This window comes from Mesoplodon densirostris, chromosome 12, assembly GCF_025265405.1.
Source record: "Mesoplodon densirostris isolate mMesDen1 chromosome 12, mMesDen1 primary haplotype, whole genome shotgun sequence".
NCBI lineage: Eukaryota > Metazoa > Chordata > Mammalia > Artiodactyla > Ziphiidae > Mesoplodon > Mesoplodon densirostris.
Window position 1 is genome coordinate 48,551,580 of NC_082672.1, and position 17,321 is coordinate 48,568,900.

General features: G+C 43.1%; 1 protein-coding gene across 4 annotated transcripts in view; it reads left to right on the top strand.

The window, feature by feature from the left end:
* FYN (FYN proto-oncogene, Src family tyrosine kinase) overlaps window positions 1-17,321 on the top strand; it is a 213,057-nt gene that overhangs the window by 135,131 nt on the left and 60,605 nt on the right. Inside the window, exon 4 of one of the 4 annotated variants that reach the window (XM_060115199.1) lies at window positions 6,751-6,889. The exons of the other annotated variants lie outside the window; for them this stretch is intronic. The gene's annotated coding sequence lies outside the window, so the exon portion shown is untranslated. The remainder of the gene's footprint in view (window positions 1-6,750; window positions 6,890-17,321) is intronic. 4 annotated transcript variants of the gene reach the window in all.

Below are 17,321 nucleotides of genomic sequence, written 5' to 3' on the forward strand. Positions count from 1 at the left end.
TGTGGATATCGGAGGACATTGTTGGATATTAGCTGTCACATACCCTTTTTAGTGGGGAGTTGTCTTTCTCCAGATGTCTTGCATTGCAGATGTCTGTCTATCACTGTTGTCTGTTTTGTCATTTTTAGACAAACTTCTACACAGCTGCAGTACAAGCCTCCAGCCCCAAGAGATCTTGGGGTTCTTTCTGTGACAGGGCTCTCAGAAAATGTAACTTACACAGTCCCATATAAATTGCCTCTGCAGCAATATGGATTCAGATCTTTATTCTTACATGCAACAAAAGCTACAGCTTTGCTACAGTTGGGGATGATTTGTGAGTAATGAATTATGCATAGACAGGTAGCTAGAATGGATGGAGTTGTTTGTCCAGCTGAGGAAGTCACATCTTACTCAGATGCCTCTCCATCTACCTGTGTGCAGTCCCTCCCTACTCTTGACTGGCTGTGTGGCTCCCCTGTGCTTCTTTTCTCTTCCCTGTTTCAGTATGTGTCTACCAAGACCCAGCTTCATCCCACTTAATACGGGACAAGTATCAGCTGGATAATGTACACATGCTTTAGCCTGCTAGCCCATGGCTAGGAGTATATATCTTAGATTCAGCCAGGTCTGGGTTAAAATCCAAGTCAACTTAGCTGTGAGTCCTTGGGCAAGTAACCTGACTTTCCTACACTTATTCCCCCATCTGTAAAGTAGAGCCAATGATAATAATACCCAGTTTACAGGCTGCTGATGGATCAAAGGAAACAATTTGCTTATTGCATGTAGCAAAGCCTCGGGTTCCATAGTGAGCACTCCGTAGAACAGACATGTAGTTGTTTATGATCTGGCTTCATTTCTAGCTACCTTCCCAGCTGCACACATCCATTCCATTCAACTGTAAGCTCCTTTTGAGCAGGAGAAGCCTGGCTCCTTCACTCTGAAGCCCAGAGCCTCGCAATATGCCTGGCAGGTGTTTCAGTGCTCTGTAAAACTAGGACCAAATCAAGTCAGCCCCATGAAGCCGTGCTGTACCACACCTCTGCTCTTCACGTGCTGCCCACCTACTCCTCCCCCGGCCAATGTCCAGTCACCTTCACAGCCGCCAACCTGGATGCTTTCGGGCTCCGCCCGCACTCTCTCCCCAACCCAGTCCTTGATTCACTTGCTTATCTCCCTCCTAAGTATATATAAGCTCCTCGAAGGCAGGGCCTTATTTACTTGACTCTATCTCCACAGCCCTTGGCACAGTGACTGTCACTTAAGGAAGATCAGAATGTGTTTGCTGAACAAAGGCTGGAGGTAGGGCTGAATGTAAATAAAAGGATGTGCGCAGAGAGACAAGAATGCAAGGGAGAGGAAACAGCTGAAAACTGGTGATTTGTTACTATGGTGATTTCTGAGTAACTTTTGTTTGGGAGGATGGGAGAAATTTTGTTCTTAGTTCTGTTTTCTTCTTAACTTCATCTTCAGCAGCTCAGGAAGAGAACAGCTGTACTTAGCAACCCTAGGGTAGAGCCAGAGAGAAATGGAGCTGCTGTGTGGCAAGGGAGGAGGTGGGTTAAGACCAAAGCAGGGCATCAGTGCCTGAGCTGCTTGAGCCAGATCATGAGTTACTCTTCATTTTAGCAACAAAGGAGGACATAGTCGGGTCTTCTGAAAACCACAGTAAGAAAGAGTACTTTAAGCCATAGTGTAAAAAATAAAATAAAAACTATAGGACATAGCAATGCCCAGTAAAACTCTCATAATATGCATATTTATGCTGCAGGCTCTGGCCATGGCAGGGGGACATCTGAGCATTTATAGACAAACCTGACCACGTGGTGAGGTCCCTCTGTGAGTCCCCATCATTGATAAGATTCAGCCTAGGGCTGAGGAGAGTGAAGAGCTGTGCTGGGCCTGTCTGGGGGCTCGGTTCTGCCTGAATGTGTGCAGGAGGGCTCTGGGCTCCTTCAGGAATGTTAGGCTTGGTATGAACCCTGACAGCTGCTTGTCAAAGCCTTGCTCGACTGATGAGGAAACCGGGCTCCACAGTGTTGGAGTGACGTGCTCCACACCACATGGCTACTCAGCAGCCTTGTCCCAGGCTATGCCACTGCTTCCAGACCTTCCCTAAACCAGGGGCCTGGTGTTCCAGGACCAAGACACCCTGGAGACTAGGGAGCCAGTCCTAAGCTAGATCACTTGAAGAAAAGTGCACTTAAAGAGCACTTTAAGCCATAGTGGAAAAAAAACAAAACAAAAAACCTGTAGGACAAAGCAATGCCCAGCTCCTGTCACATCATTAAATCTATCTTTTAATGAGGAGCGGAGCATGCTTCTCAAAAGGCAACATGGGGTAATTAGATCCAGGCCCTACTGACTGGGTAACTCTGGGAAAGTTACTTAAATTCTGTGAGCCCAAGGTTCCTTACTGTGAAATACCCTTTCAAAGTTGTTTTGCAGATTGAATGAAATACCATATGTGAAGTACCAAGAAGAAAATAAGTTATTAATAAATGGTAGCTATTTTTACAATTCATTTTGGTTGTTATCCTACTAACCTGCCTTAATCCAAGTTTAACTGTCAGTATCAAAGGAGGTCAGAAGCTCTTACTGGCTTTAGAGTCTGGGGCAAAAGCAAACAAGTATTCAACAGAGCCTCCCTTTACCTCTATGTTAGATTTACTTCCTCCTTGTGTTGGGGTACAGGCCACCTGTTACAACAAAAAGACTCCGTCTCACTTCCCCCAGAAAATTAGTGGCTCACACAGGATGGATATTCATGCCTCTCTCATGTTACACTCAAGATCAGAGCTTTAGGGTGGTTGAAGCTGTGCTCCACAAGGCCATCCAGGGCCCAGGTTCCTTCTGTCCTACTGCCCTGCCATTCCCTGGTGGGTTGCCATCCTCTGCCTGGTTAATGCCAGTTTACCGGCACCACATCCACTTTCCAGCCCACAGGAAGTGGGAAAGACAATGGAGGGCAACCCACTCTTTCTTAAGGAATGCAAGAGTTGAGTATATAGCATCCACTGTCAACCAATTGGCCAGAATTAAGTGACATGGCCACACATAGCTGCAAGGGAGTCTGAACATTTTAGTCTTCAGCCTAAAACTCTGTTACTGTGGAAGAAGTGGGGTGGATTTGGTGGCACAGCTAGACGTCTGCCACACCCCCACCAGCTTTTATCCTGTCAGTAGGATACTTCTCCTCATTTATTTTCAGTCATGTAGACTTGGGCCTCTGTCCCATCAGGCCCAGGGCAACCCTATCTGACACCAGAATCCTGCAAGCTCTCAGAAAAAGGGAAGATAAACAGCTGTGCTGTCATCATTAAGGAGATAACCTCAAGTTCAATTACTCTGCAAGACAACACTGAGAAAAATCATAATCTGCCTCATGTATATGCCAAGCAAAAAGTCACTATTGAATTGCTTTACCATACATTTTATAATAGTGTTTATAAAATGTTTGCTGGTATATAAACTAAGTCTTCCCTTTTTGGATTTGTTAACATACATCTGACTGGATTTCACCTGCCAAGTAGGTCATCAACGAGTGATCTAGCCCACATAACCCATGTTCCTCCCATATAAAGTGGCCACAATTTGTCATCCCAAATACTGTTTTTATGGCTGCTGGGGAAAGCATCACTGACTGCCTTCAGTGGATTCCGTGTTCTCTTCCTGCTTGTTATCTCCCTCCTTTAATTTCCTTGTGTCTGTGTTGGTGCTCAACTTGTGTTCATGAGTGAGACCTCTTGAGAAGGCTTCACTGAAGCAGGTACCACGTAATCAACCAGCCTGGGCTCACCAGGGGTAAGGAATGTAAACTTAAGAGAAGTCAGAGACTGTCCTCATTTCCTTTAGGCGAGGAGGTGGTAGGAGGAGGCTGCCTAGAGGCGGTTGGCCTCTCTGCTCCCTTTGTTCCCATCATCACTGTCACAGTTGTTCCTTGTCCCGGTTGAGGAATTAGAGAGGGGTCAGTTTTCTGACAGCTACTTTATCAGCATTCACACCAAAACAGCTGCCGAGAAGCTTTGAAATTCTAAACCACTGCAAGGGATGCAAAAGTTATGACTGCTGGTGTCGCTGATTCCTTGCAACTTGAGAAAGTGCCAACATAAAGATCCAGGGGAGGAGGGACCGGGCTTCATGTCCTTCTTCAAAGAAAAGGCGTCAGCCTCAGTTCCAAAAACGATGCAAATGGCCCCAACACCAAATTCTCAGGGCAGTAGATTTTGATGGGCTCTGACTTCATAACCAGATAAGTAATCGGTGGAAAGGGGAGGCGCGGTCAACACAAACATGAGCTCAAGGGCAAAAAGAAGAACAAAAATATGCTTATTCAAAGTCCATTCTGTTTCTTTAAAGGAATGGATCTTCTTGGCTGGAACTGGTCAATTAAAGGAAAAAAGAATTCACTGTTTTTTTAAAGGAGGAGGCCACATTTGCAGAATCATCTGGCAAGGAACCTCTGTAGAGACTGGAAAGATTGGCAGAGCTGGGTTTTGCCCGGCCTTGGAGAGTGAACCCCCTTGGCTTTCATTCTATGCGTTGGTGGGGAGGGGGTGTTGATGACTCCTGTTCAAACAGCCGCTTTGTGCTAATGTGCCTTCTTGTGGCTCCGCCAGGTGACAGCTGACCCTTGGGCCCTTGGCCTTTTAAGCCCAGAAACCCAGTCTCTGCCTCTCTGGCCTAGATGTGACACTGACTTTCCCATTTCTCTTTGGTGGTTCACGAATAGAAGCCCACATTTTTGTTTTTATTTTTGTTTTCCTGTGGTTGTTTTTATAGAACAGAGCCAAGGAGAGTGGAAAGAGGCTTAACTCTAAAGATCTACATTAGGAAGAAACATCTTTGTTGCATCTTTTGTGTTTCTGAAAAACTTCAGGTTGAATAAACCAATGCTGGTTACTATTCCATGCCCCGCTTGGATTGCCCCAGATTCTAGGGATTGTGGCTCAAAAGTCAAAGCATCAGAAGGCCAGGCTGAACATCCCAAAAGGCAAGGGTGAAGGCAACAAGATGAAAAGTGAGAGCAAAATACAGAATTTTTCTGCCTGGTGCCCTAATCAACAAGTCGCTTTGCCTGTAACAGGCATCCGAAGAACAACAGTAGTTTGCTTCATCCTCCACCCCTTCTTAGAGTCGTGCCAATGTGGGGTCTTCAGGCCCTCACTTACAGAGAGGTCCTCAGTAACCAGAGCTCCTTGGTTGGGTTTCAAGGGTGACCTGAACGAGTACTGTCATCCTGAGTTTACTGGGTTTCCCCAGGTACCTAGGAACGTGGGGCCCAGAGATTCTCAAGAACCCACTAACCCAGCCACCCCACTCCTGATTCTACTCTCCCAGATTCTGCCACTTGCCACCTATATGGTCCTCTGAGTTGATTATATATCACAGCTCTGCTTAATCTAGGCCCCTAATTAGATTTTTACGGGGGTTCTATGTGCTTTCACCACCCACTCTTAGCTCTGCTCCCTCACTGCCTACTTCCCAGCACAGATGTGATGAAAACACACTCACAAGTCTCTCTGTCCTTTGGTACCTCTTATCTTGACACTTTCTGGAAGGAGAGGTTGCCTCTTAACAGGCTTGGGAATCAATCACTTTCTCTACCTCTCTTAAGTTTTCAGTTCACAACGCATACTTCATCATTGTATGGTTGTTATCAACTTATATACAAATTAAGTCAGTAATTGATAAGATTAAAAGGACCTTTCTTACTAACAAGTAAAGGTGATTTAGTCTCATTTTTAAAACTGGTGGATTCAGTATAGAAAATCTGAGAAATAAAGAAACAGAGAAGGAAGAACATCATTCATAGCATTATCCCCTACATACCACCAGCAAGCATCTTGGTATCTTTCCTTCCAAAGAATTTGCTAGGCATTTGTTATATACTTGCAATCATGTGATCCTTCTTAGTATAACAGGAAAATATTATAATATTTTCCATTAATTATAATATTAATGAAAAATATTATTTTCCATATTACTAATAATTTTTTGTAAGTATAAGTTTCAACTTGTGCTTAACTTTACATTATGGCCTTACAATATGCTTAGCCATTGCCTTCTTGTTAAATAATTAGCATATTTATAATTTTTCAAATTATAAATAACACTTCATAGGATCTCTTCATGTGTCTTTTTTTTTTTTAAGTCTCTCTCTAGCACAGATTTAGACGTTAAAGAGCAGACCCATTTTTAAGATTTTTTGATAATATTGAAGTTGGTTTACAAAAAGTTGTACGTTAATTCCTGCTTCTATCAGCAGTGTATGAGAATAGTCATCGCTATTGGGCAAACATCTTTTTAAAATGTTGTTAGTTTAGAAGTAAAAGTATCTCACTAATCTAAATTGTGTTTCTTTCCACTGAAGGGAAGAATATTTCACAAGCTGTTTTTTACATTGCCAATTCACATGCTTTCCCATTTACCAAATCTTAGAGTTTTCTTATCTATATAAGTTCCTTATATGTTAAAATGTTAACCCAAGAGAATTAAAAGCATATGTCCACACAAAAGCTTGTTCATGAATGTTTACAGCAGCACTATTCATAATAGCCAAGAAGTGGAAACAAACCACATGTCTGTCAGCTGATGATTGGTAAGCAATAAGTGATATATCCATTCAATGGAATACTTTTCAGCCATAAAAAGGAATGAAGTACTAAGTCATGCTACAAACTGAACGAATCCTGAAAATGTTATGCCAAGCAAAAGTAGCCAGTCAAAAAAGCCATGTATTACATGATTCCATTTATGTAAAATACTCAGGGAGCTTCAAGATGGCGGAAGAGTAAGACGTGGAGATCACCTTCCTCCCCACAGATACATCAGAAATACATGTGCATGTGGAACAACTCCTACAGAACACCCACTGAACGCTGGCAGAAGACCTCAGACCTCCCAAAAGGCAAGAAACTCCCACACGTACCTGGGTAGGGCAAAAGAAAAAAGAATAAACAGAGACAAAAGAATAGGGATGGGACCTGCACCAATGGGAGGGAGCTGTGAAGGAGGAAAGGTTTCCACACACTAGAAGCCCCGTCGCGGGCGGAGACTGTGGGTGGTGGAGGGGGGAAGCTTCGGAGCCGCGGAGGAGAGCACAGCAACAGGGGTGCGGTGGGCAAAGCGGAGAGGTTCCCGCACAGAGGATCGGTGCCGACCGGCACTCACCAGCCCGAGAGGCTTGTCTGCTCACCCGCCGGGGCGGGCGGGGGCTGGGAGCTGAGGCTCAGGTTTCAGAGGTCGGATCCCAGGGAGAGGACTAGGGTTGGCGGCATGAACACAGCCTGAAGGGGTTAGTGCGCCACGGCTGGCCAGGAGGGAGTCCGGGAAAAATCTAGAGCTGCTGAAGAGACAAGAGACTTTTTCTTGCCTCTTTGTTTCCTGGGGCGCAAGGAGAGGGGATTAAGAGCGCGGCTTAAACGAGCTCCAGAGACAGGCACGAGCCGCGGCTAACAGCGCGGACCCCAGAGACGGGCATGAGACGCTAAGGCTGCTGCTGCCACCACCAAGAAGCCTGTGTGCAAGCACAGGTCACTCTCCACACCTCCCCTCCCGGGAGCCTGTGCAGCCCGCCACTGCCAGGGTCCCGTAATCCAGGGACAACTCCCCGGGAGAACGCACGGCGTGACTGAAGCTGGTGCAACGTCATGTCGGCCTCTGCCGCCGCAGGCTCGCCCCACATTCCGTGCCCCTCCCTCCCCCCCGGCCTGAGTGAGCCAGAGCCCCCAAATCAGCTGTTCCTTTAACCCCGTCCTGTCTGAGCGAAGAACAGACGCCCTCAGGCGACCTACACGCAGAGGCGGGGCCAAATCCAAAGCTGAACCCCGGGAGCTGTGTGAACAAATAAGAGAAAGGGAAATTTCTCCCAGCAGCCTCAGGAGCAGCGGATTAAATCTCCACAGTCAACCTGATGTACCCTGCATCTGTGGAATACCTGAATAGACAGCGAATCATCCCAAATTGAGGAGGTGGACTTTGGGAACAATGATATATATATTTTTTCCCTTTTTCTCTTTTTGTGAGTGTGTATGTGTATGCTTCTGTGTGTCATTTTGCCTGCATAGCTTTGCTTTTACCATTTGTCCTAGGGTTCTGTGTGTCTGGTTTGGTTTTGTTTTGCTTTGTTTACTTTTAAAATATTTTCTTAATTATTTTTTATTTTAATAACATTTTATTTTATTTTATTTTATCTTCTTCCTTCCTCCCTCCCTCCCTGTCTCCCTCCCTCCTTCCCTCCCTCCCTTTCTTTCTTTCTTTCTTTTCTCTTTTCTCCCTTTTATTCTGAGCTGTGTGGATGACAGGCTCTTGGTGCTCCCAACAGGCATCAGGGCTGTGCCTCTGAGGTGGGAGAGCCAAGTTCAGGACACTGGTCCACAAGAGACCTCCCAGCTCCACGTAATATCAAACAGTGAAAATCTCCGAGAGATCTCCATCTCAACACCAAGACCCAGCTCCACTCAACGACCAGCAAGCTACAGTGCTGGACACCCTATGCCAAACAACTAGCAAGACAGGAACACAACCCCATCCATTAGCAGAGAGGCTGCCTAAAATCATAATAAGGCCACAGACACCCCAAAACACACCACCAGACGTGGACCTGCCCACCAGAAAGACAAGATCCAGCCTCATCCACCAGAACACAGGCACTAGTCCCCTCCACCAGGAATCCTACACAACCCACTAAACCAACCTTAGCCACTAGGGACAGACACCAAAAACAACGGGAACTACAAACCTGCAGCCTGTGAAAAGGAGACCCCAAACACAGTAAGTTAAGCAAAATGAGAAGACACAGAAACACACAGCAGATGAAGAAGCAAGGCAAAAACCCACCAGACCTAACAAATGAAGAGGAAATAGGCAATCTACCTGAAAAAGAATTCAGAATAATGATAGTAAAGATGATCCAAAATCTTGTAAATAGAATGGAGAAAATACAAGAAACGTTTTAACAAGGATCTAGAAGAACTAAAGAGCAAACAAACAGTGGTGAACAACACAATAAATGAAATTAAAAATTCTCTAGAAGGGATCAGTAGCACAGTAACTGAGGCAGAAGAACGGATAAGTGACGTGGAAGATAAAATAGTGGAAATAACTACTGCAGAGCAGAAATAAAGAAAAAAGAATGAAAAGAACTGAGGACAGTCTCAGAGACCTCTGGGACAACATTAAACGCACCCACATTTGAATTTTAGGGGTCCCAGAAAAAGAAGAGAAAAGGAAAGGGACTGAGAAAATATTTGAAGAGATTATAGTTGAACACTTCCTTAAATAGTAAAGGAAATAGTTAATCAAGTCCAGGAAGCTCAGAGAGTCTCATACAGGATAAAGCCAAGCAGAAACACACCAAGACACATATTAATCAAACTATCAAAAATTAAATACAAAGAAAACATATTAAAAGCAGCAAGGGAAAAACAACAAATAACACACAAGGGAATCCCCATAAGGTTAACAGCTGATCATTCAGCAGAAACTCTGCAAGCCAGAAGGGAGTGGCAGGACGTATTTAAAATGATGAAGGAGAAAAACCTACAACCAAGATTATTCTGCCCAGCAAGGATCTCATTCAAATTTGACGGAGAAATTAAAACCTTTACAGATAAGCAGAAGCTACGAGAATTCAGCACCACAAACCAGCTTTACAACAAATGCTAAAGGAACTTCTCTAGGCAGGAAACACAAGAGAAGGAAGAGACCTACAATAACAAACCCAAAACAATTAAGAAAATGGTAATATGAACATATATATTGATAATTACCTTAAATGTAAATGGATTAAATGCTCCAACCAAAAGACATAGATTGACTGAATGGATACAAAAACAAGACCTGTATATATGCTGTCTACAAGAGACCCACTTCAGACCTAGGGATACATACAGACTGAAAGTGAGGGGATAGAAAAAGATATTCCATGCAAATGGAAACCAAAAGAAAGCTGGAGTAGCAATTGTCATATCAGACAAAATAGACTTTAAAACAAAGACTATTACAAGAGACAAAGAAGGACACTACATAATGATCAAGGGATCAATCCAAGAAGAAGATATAACAATTGTAAATATTTATGCACCCAACATAGGAACACCTCAATACATAAGGCAAATACTAACAGCCATAAAAGGGGAAATCAACAGGAACACAATCATAGTAAGGGACTTTAACACCCCACTTTCACCAATGGACAGACCTTCCAAAATGAAAATAAATAAGGAAACACAAGCTTTAAATGATACATTAAACAATATGGACTTAATTGATGATTATAGGACATTCCATCCAAAATCAACAGAATACACATTCTTCTCAAGTGCTCAAGGAACATTCTCCAGGATCATATCTTGGGTCACAAATCAAGCCTTGGTAGATTTAAGAAAATTGAAATTGTATCAAGTGTCTTTTCCAACCACAACGCTATGAGACTAGATATCAATTACAGGAAAAAAATCTGTAAGAAATACAAACACATGGAGGCTAAACAACACACTACTTAATAACCAAGAGATCACTGAAGAAATCAAAGAGGAAATAAAAAAATACCTAGAAACAAATGACAATGAAAACACGACGACCCCACACCTATGGGATACAGCAAAAGCAGTTCTAAGAGGGAAGTTGATAGCAATACAATCCTACCTTAAGAAACAAGAAACATCTCGAATAAACAACCTAAGCTTACACTTATAGCAATTAGAGAAAGAAGAACAAAAATAACCCAAAATTAACAAAAGGAAAGAAATCATAAAGATCAGATCAGAAATAAATGAAAAAGAAATGGAGGAAATTATAGCAAAGATCAATAAAACTAGAAGCTGATTCTTTGAGAAGATAAACAAAATTGATAAACCATTAGCCAGACTCATCAAGAAAAAAAGGGAGAAGACTCAAATCAATAGAATTAGAAATGAAAAAGGAGAAGTAACAGTTGACACTGCAGAAATACAAAGGATCATGAGAGATTACTACAAGCAACTGTATGGCAATAAAATGGACAACCTGGAAGAAATGGACAAATTCTTAGAAATGCACAACCTTCCAAGACTGAACCGGGAAGAAATAGAAAATATGAACAGACCAATCACAAGCACTGAAATTGAAGCTGTGATTAAAAATCTTCCAACAAACAAAAGCCCAGGACCAGATGGCTTCACAGGCGAATTCTATCAAACATTTAGAGAAGAGCTAACACCTATGCTTCTCAAACTCTTCCAAAAATATAGCAGAGGGAAGAACACTCCCAAACTCATTCTACAAGGCCACCATCACCCTGATACCAAAACCAGACAAAGATCTCACAAAGAAAGAAAACTACAGTCCATTATCACTGATGAGCATAGATGCAAAAATCCTCAACAAAATACTAGCAAACAGAATCCAACAGCACATTAAAAGGATCATACACCATGATCAAGTGGGGTTTATCCCAGGAATTCAAGGATTCTTCAATATATGCAAATCAATCCGTGTGATACACCATATTAACAAATTGAAGGAGAGAAACGATATGATCATCTCAATCGATGCAGAGAAAGCTTTCGACAAAATTCAACACCCACTTATGATAAAAACCCTCCAGAAAGTAGGCATAGAGGGAACATTCCTCAACATAATAAAGGCCATATATGACAAACCCACACCCAGCATCATCCTCAATGGTGAAAAACTGAAAGCATTTCCACTAAGATCAGGAACAAGACAAGGTTGCCGACTCTCACCACTCTTATTCAACATAGTTTTGGAAGTTTTAGCCACAGCAATCAGAGAAGAAAAAGAAAGAAAAGGAATCCAAATTGGGAAAGAAGTAAAGCTGTCGCTGTTTGTAGATGACATGATACTATACATAGAGAAACCTAAAGATGCTACCAGAAAACTACTAGAGCTAATCAATGAATTTGGTAAAGTAGCAGATACAAAATTAATGCACAGAAATCTCTAGCATTCCTGTACACTAATGATGAAAAATCTGAAACTTGAATTAAGAAAACACTCCCATTTACCAGTGCAACAAAAAGAATAAAATATCTAGGAATAAACTTACCTAAGGAGACAAAGGACCTGTATGCAGAAAATTATAAGACAGTGATGAAAGAAATTAAAGATGATACAAACAGGTGCAGAGATATACCATGTTCTTGGATTGGAAGAATCAACATTGTGAAAATGACTCTACTACCCAAAGCAACCTACAGATTGAAGGCAATCCCTATCAAACTACCACTGGCATTTTTCACAGAACTAGAACAAAAAATTTCACAATTTGTATGCAAGCACAAAAGACCCCAAATAGCCAAAGCAGTCTTGAGAAAGAAAAACAGAGCTGGAGGAATCAGGCTCCCTGACTTCATACTATACTACAAAGCTACAGTAATCAAGACAGTATGGTACTGGCACAAAAACAGAAATATAGATCAATGGAACAAGATAGAAAGCCCAGTGATAAACCCACACACATATAGTAACCTTATCTTTGATAAAGGAAGCAAGAATATACAGTGGAGAAAAGACAGCCTCTTCAATAAGTGGTGCTGGGAAAACTGGACAGCTACATGTAAAAGTATGAGATTAGATCACTCCCTAACACCATACACAAAAATAAACTCAAAATGGATTAAAGACCTAAATGTAAGGCCAGACACTATCAAACTCTTAGAGGAAAACATAGGTAGAACACTCTATGACATAAATCACTGCAAGATCCTTTTTGACCCACCTCCTAGAGAAATGGAAATAAAAACAAAAATAAACAAATGGGACCTAATGAAACTTAAAAGCTGTTGCACAGCAAAGGAAACCTTAAACAAGATGAGAAGACAACCTCAGAATGGGAGAAAATATTTGCAAACGAAACAACTGACAAAGGATTAATCTCCAAAATATACAAGCAGCTCATGCAGCTCAATAACAAAAAAACAAACAACCCAATCCAAAAATGGGCAGAAGACCTAAACAGACATTTCTCCAAAGAAGATATACAGATTGCCAACAAACACATGAAAGAATGCTCAAGATCATTAATCATTAGAGAAATGCAAATCAAAACTACATTGAGATATCATCTCACACCAGTCAGAATGGCCATCATCAAAAATCTAGAAACAATAAATGCTGGAGAGGGTGTGGAGAAAAGGGAACCCTCTTACACTGTTGGTGGGAATGTGAATTGATACAGCCACTATGGAGAACAGTATGGAGGTTCCTTAAAAAACTACAAATAGAACTACCATATGACCCAGCAATCCCACTACTGGGCATATACCCTGAGAAAACCATAATTCAAAAAGAATCATGTACCAATATGTTCATTGCAGCTCTGTTTACAATAGCCAGGACATGGAAGCAATCTAAGTGTCCATCGACAGTTGAATGGATAAAGATGTGGCACATATATACAATGGAATATTACTCAGCCATAAAAAGGAATGAAAGAGAGTTATTTGAAGTGAGATGTATGGACCTAGAGTCTGTCATACAGAGTGAAGTAAGTCAGAAAGAGAATAACAAATACCATATGCTAACACATATATATGGAATCTGAAAAAAAAAAGTGGTCATGCAGAACCTAGGGCAAGACGAGAATAAAGACCCAGACCTACTAGAGAATGGACTTGAGGATATGGGGAGGGGGAAGGGTAAGCCGGGACAAAGTGATAGAGTGACATGGACATATGTACACTACCAAACGTAAAATGGATAGCTAGTCGGAAGCAGCCGCATAGCACAGGGAGATCAGCTCGGTGCTTTGTGACCACCTAGAGGGGTGGGATAGGGAGAGTGGGAGGGAGGGAGACGCAAGAAGGAAGAGCTATGGGGACATATGTATATGTATAACTGATTCACTTTGTTATAAAGCAGAAACTAACACACCATTGTAAAGCAATTATACCCCAATAAAGATGTTAAAAATAAAATACTCAGAATAGGCAAATCCACAGAGACAAAGTAGATTCGTGGTTGCCAGGGGCTAGGCTGAGAATGTGATGGGAAGTAACTGCTTAATGGGTACAGGTTTCTTTTGGGGTGATGAAAATGTTCTGGAATTAGATAGTGGTAATGGTTTCCTTTGCAAATATATTAAAAACCACTAAACTGTGTACTTTAAGAGGGTGATTTTATGGAATATGAATTATATCTCAATAAAAATAGACAAAATTTTTAAATGCTAACCACAAGGAACTTTTCTAAGGTCCAGAAAGGGGTGGGGGAAGGCCTGAAGAACAATCAGTGCCCTAATTCTCTCTGAACCCTTTGGCATAGACAGTTAAAATACATCTTTATTTTTATCACCATTTCACTCTTGTCTTAACCTTGACATCCAAAGTGAAGTGAATGTAAGAAGAAAATGTTCTTCGCTCCTTTTGGAGCACTTCCACAGTTTGGTATTAAAACCTCATTTGCCCACTTGGGTTTGGGACTGGTTCCAGCAGTTAGTTGACTGCAGTGTTAAATCTCACCATTGGGGTTCAATGCTTCCATTTCTTTTTTATTAGGTGCTTGTGGGTCCCTGGGCATTGGGGAATGGAAAGTTGTTCAGAGGGAAAGAGAACTGCTGGAGTGTGAGCTGCTGCCTTGCGGCCTGGGGGTCATTTGAACAGGAGAAGCCGGAGAGTGGAAGCCAACAAATATTCTAGGTGCCAGGAATGTGGCTTTTTCTTAAAGTAATGTGACATTTTAAGAGTGATTTCTATTAGTTCGGTTCCCTTGCTGTGCGGTATGGAACAAGGTCCATCCTCCTCACCCTCCAGAGAGTCTTTGCAAAGCCATGTGTAAATGATCAAATGGGTCCAACTCCACTTCTTATTATTTCTGAAGCAATGTTTTGACTTGTTTTTAAATAGGCTCTGGTTCTCCCATTGTTGCATGTGGCTAGTGTCTACGTTGTAGATACTCCTGCTTTTACATCAGCCTTCTTACCCCAAAGGTATAATATTTTATCACCTGTGTTTGTGGGGGGCTCTTCCTCTCAGGGCTCCGCCAAGAGTAGAAATCTGTTATTTTTGTGCTTGGAGGAAGCATTACACGTATAGCTCAGTTTATGCAGTAAATGTGTTCCAGAAAGTTTATATGATATAAAGCACATCATGTTTTCAGTGCAGTAGGACAGCTCACTTTTACATCAAGGAACCCAGTGCTAACTCCTTCGTGGTGTATATAAATACCCCACCACATCTAGGAAGTATCGGGAAACTAAGGGCTGCTTTAATGGCATTGGCTAAACGTTCATTAAGATGCCAAACCACATCAAGGAAGCTGGTGACTCACCACACCTGGCGTGGTCCCAGCACCCCTGCAGAACCCACTGTCTTAGGGGGTGGGCTGTGAATGTGGGGCAGTGGGGCCCAGTCCCTGAAATCAGGGCCTTCGTTAGTCATGCACATGAGGTTGGGTTCTTCAGAGTCAGGGGTCTTCTCCACAGCTCTCTCCCTCCACACCTCCTACCCTCGCGCCCACACCCTTGTGTGGACTAGCCAGGATTCCATGGAGCAGGAGGCAAGGCTAGTGTAGAGGCGCCACGTGCTGGCCGTGAAATCAGTCTGTCTGGCTCCAAATCCCATCTCCACCCCTGACTGAGCTGTGAACAAATTCCCAAACCTCTCTGTTCCTCCGTTGTAAAATGAGGGGAAACAGAAATCCCACGTCTTAGGACTGTCATGAGAATTGAGTGAGACAACATGTTCCAGTACATAGCACAGCGCCTGGCTTGCAGTGAGCCTTCATTTGATATTGGTCATCACTGCTGAGATTGGAGCCTTCGTCTCCGTGGTGCCCCATCCCACGAAAAGATGTTTTTGTTTTCTATTGTTGTGTAACAAATTATGACAAACTTAGCGACTTAAACATTTATCAGCTCACAGTTCTGAGTCACAGGTCCGGGCACAGTGTGGCTGGGCTCTTACGCAAGGCTGAATTCAGTGTATTGACTGAGAGTGTTCTCATCTGGAAGCTTGACTAGGGAAGAATTCCTTTCCAGGTTTCTTTGGGTTCTTGACCCAACTCATTTCCTTGTGGTTGTAGGACTGAGCTCTCTGTTTCTTTGCTTTCTGCCAGCTGGGAGCTGTTCTCAGCTCCTAGAGGCCACCCACATAGCCCCCCTCTGTCTTCAAAGCCAGCAGTGGAGACTATCCCTCCCAAGGAATGCCTCTCACACTTTGAATCTCCTGCTCCTCCGGAAAGAGCCTATCCCTTTCAAGGGCTCACCTCATGAGGTCAGGTCCATCTAGGATAATCCCTCTTCTGTTAAAGTCAACTGTGCCAAAGAAGATAACCTAATCACAGGAGCGATGATCCCATCATCCACGAGTCCCAGGGATTATCCAGGGCTTATCCACTGGAGGTGGGAATCTTGGGCACACCTTATCGATCTGCCTACCGCACCACCTTTTCAGCAAGGCACGTACTTCACACCTTCCTTCCAGTTGGCAGCAAAAAGAGGATTTTCCCTCACTGGCAGAGTCCTGTGTGCTCTTTTTTCATAGCTGAGCTGGGGCCACTGGCTGGACCCAGCACCAATGCTGTGCCTCAAGTATTCAGGCCTCAAGTATTTACATCTCTCAAATGTCATCCCAGTGCGACCTTTTCCCTGCTTCAGGGCCTTGGGGAGTGTTTGTGCTTCAAAGAGGGTCCAGCCTGCTTTCTCTCCAGTCATCCCTGGCACCTCTGCCCTGGCTGTCCCCAGAAGACAGCACTGCCCGCACTCCCTGTGGGGTGTCAGGACCCAGGGTCCCACAAAGAGAAAAGCCACATTGTAAAGGACTGAAAATGCTAAAACATTGGGGTGACAGATGCTGTGGCCCAACTACCATTGCTACCAATGAGGCCCTCCTCTGTCTCTAAATGTCCTGCTTCTGGTAGTTATGTGGGGAAAATTAAGGACAGCCTTCCCTAAACTTTCAAGGAATTAGTTTTCCTTATCGAGAACATAGCAAAATACCTCAGGTTGACTCTTGTGGGTATTTCTGGTTTTACAAGGATCAAGAGTCCCCTGCCATGAATCTTCTGTGCTGAAGTCAAGGCATTTCTGATGTGTCTCTGCCACATCTTATCCTTTTGCCTCATGCTATTACTATTGCCTGGAAAAGGGTGTTTGCTCGTTAAGCTGCCAGTTTTTGCTTTTCTCCCAGAGAAGTGTGTGAAACTGTGCAGTCTATCTACAGTTCAGCTTTCAATACTTTTCCAGCTGTCCCCATCTGGGTTGCTTGTGTTTGGTTTCTAGGTTCTTAGTTTGGTTCCCTTTCTCGTTCTTTTCCTTTCATTGTGATACCTGCCCAGGTAAAGCAGAGACCAGCTAAAGGGATAGTGAATGACAGCCCCAGGAAACATGCCACATCAGA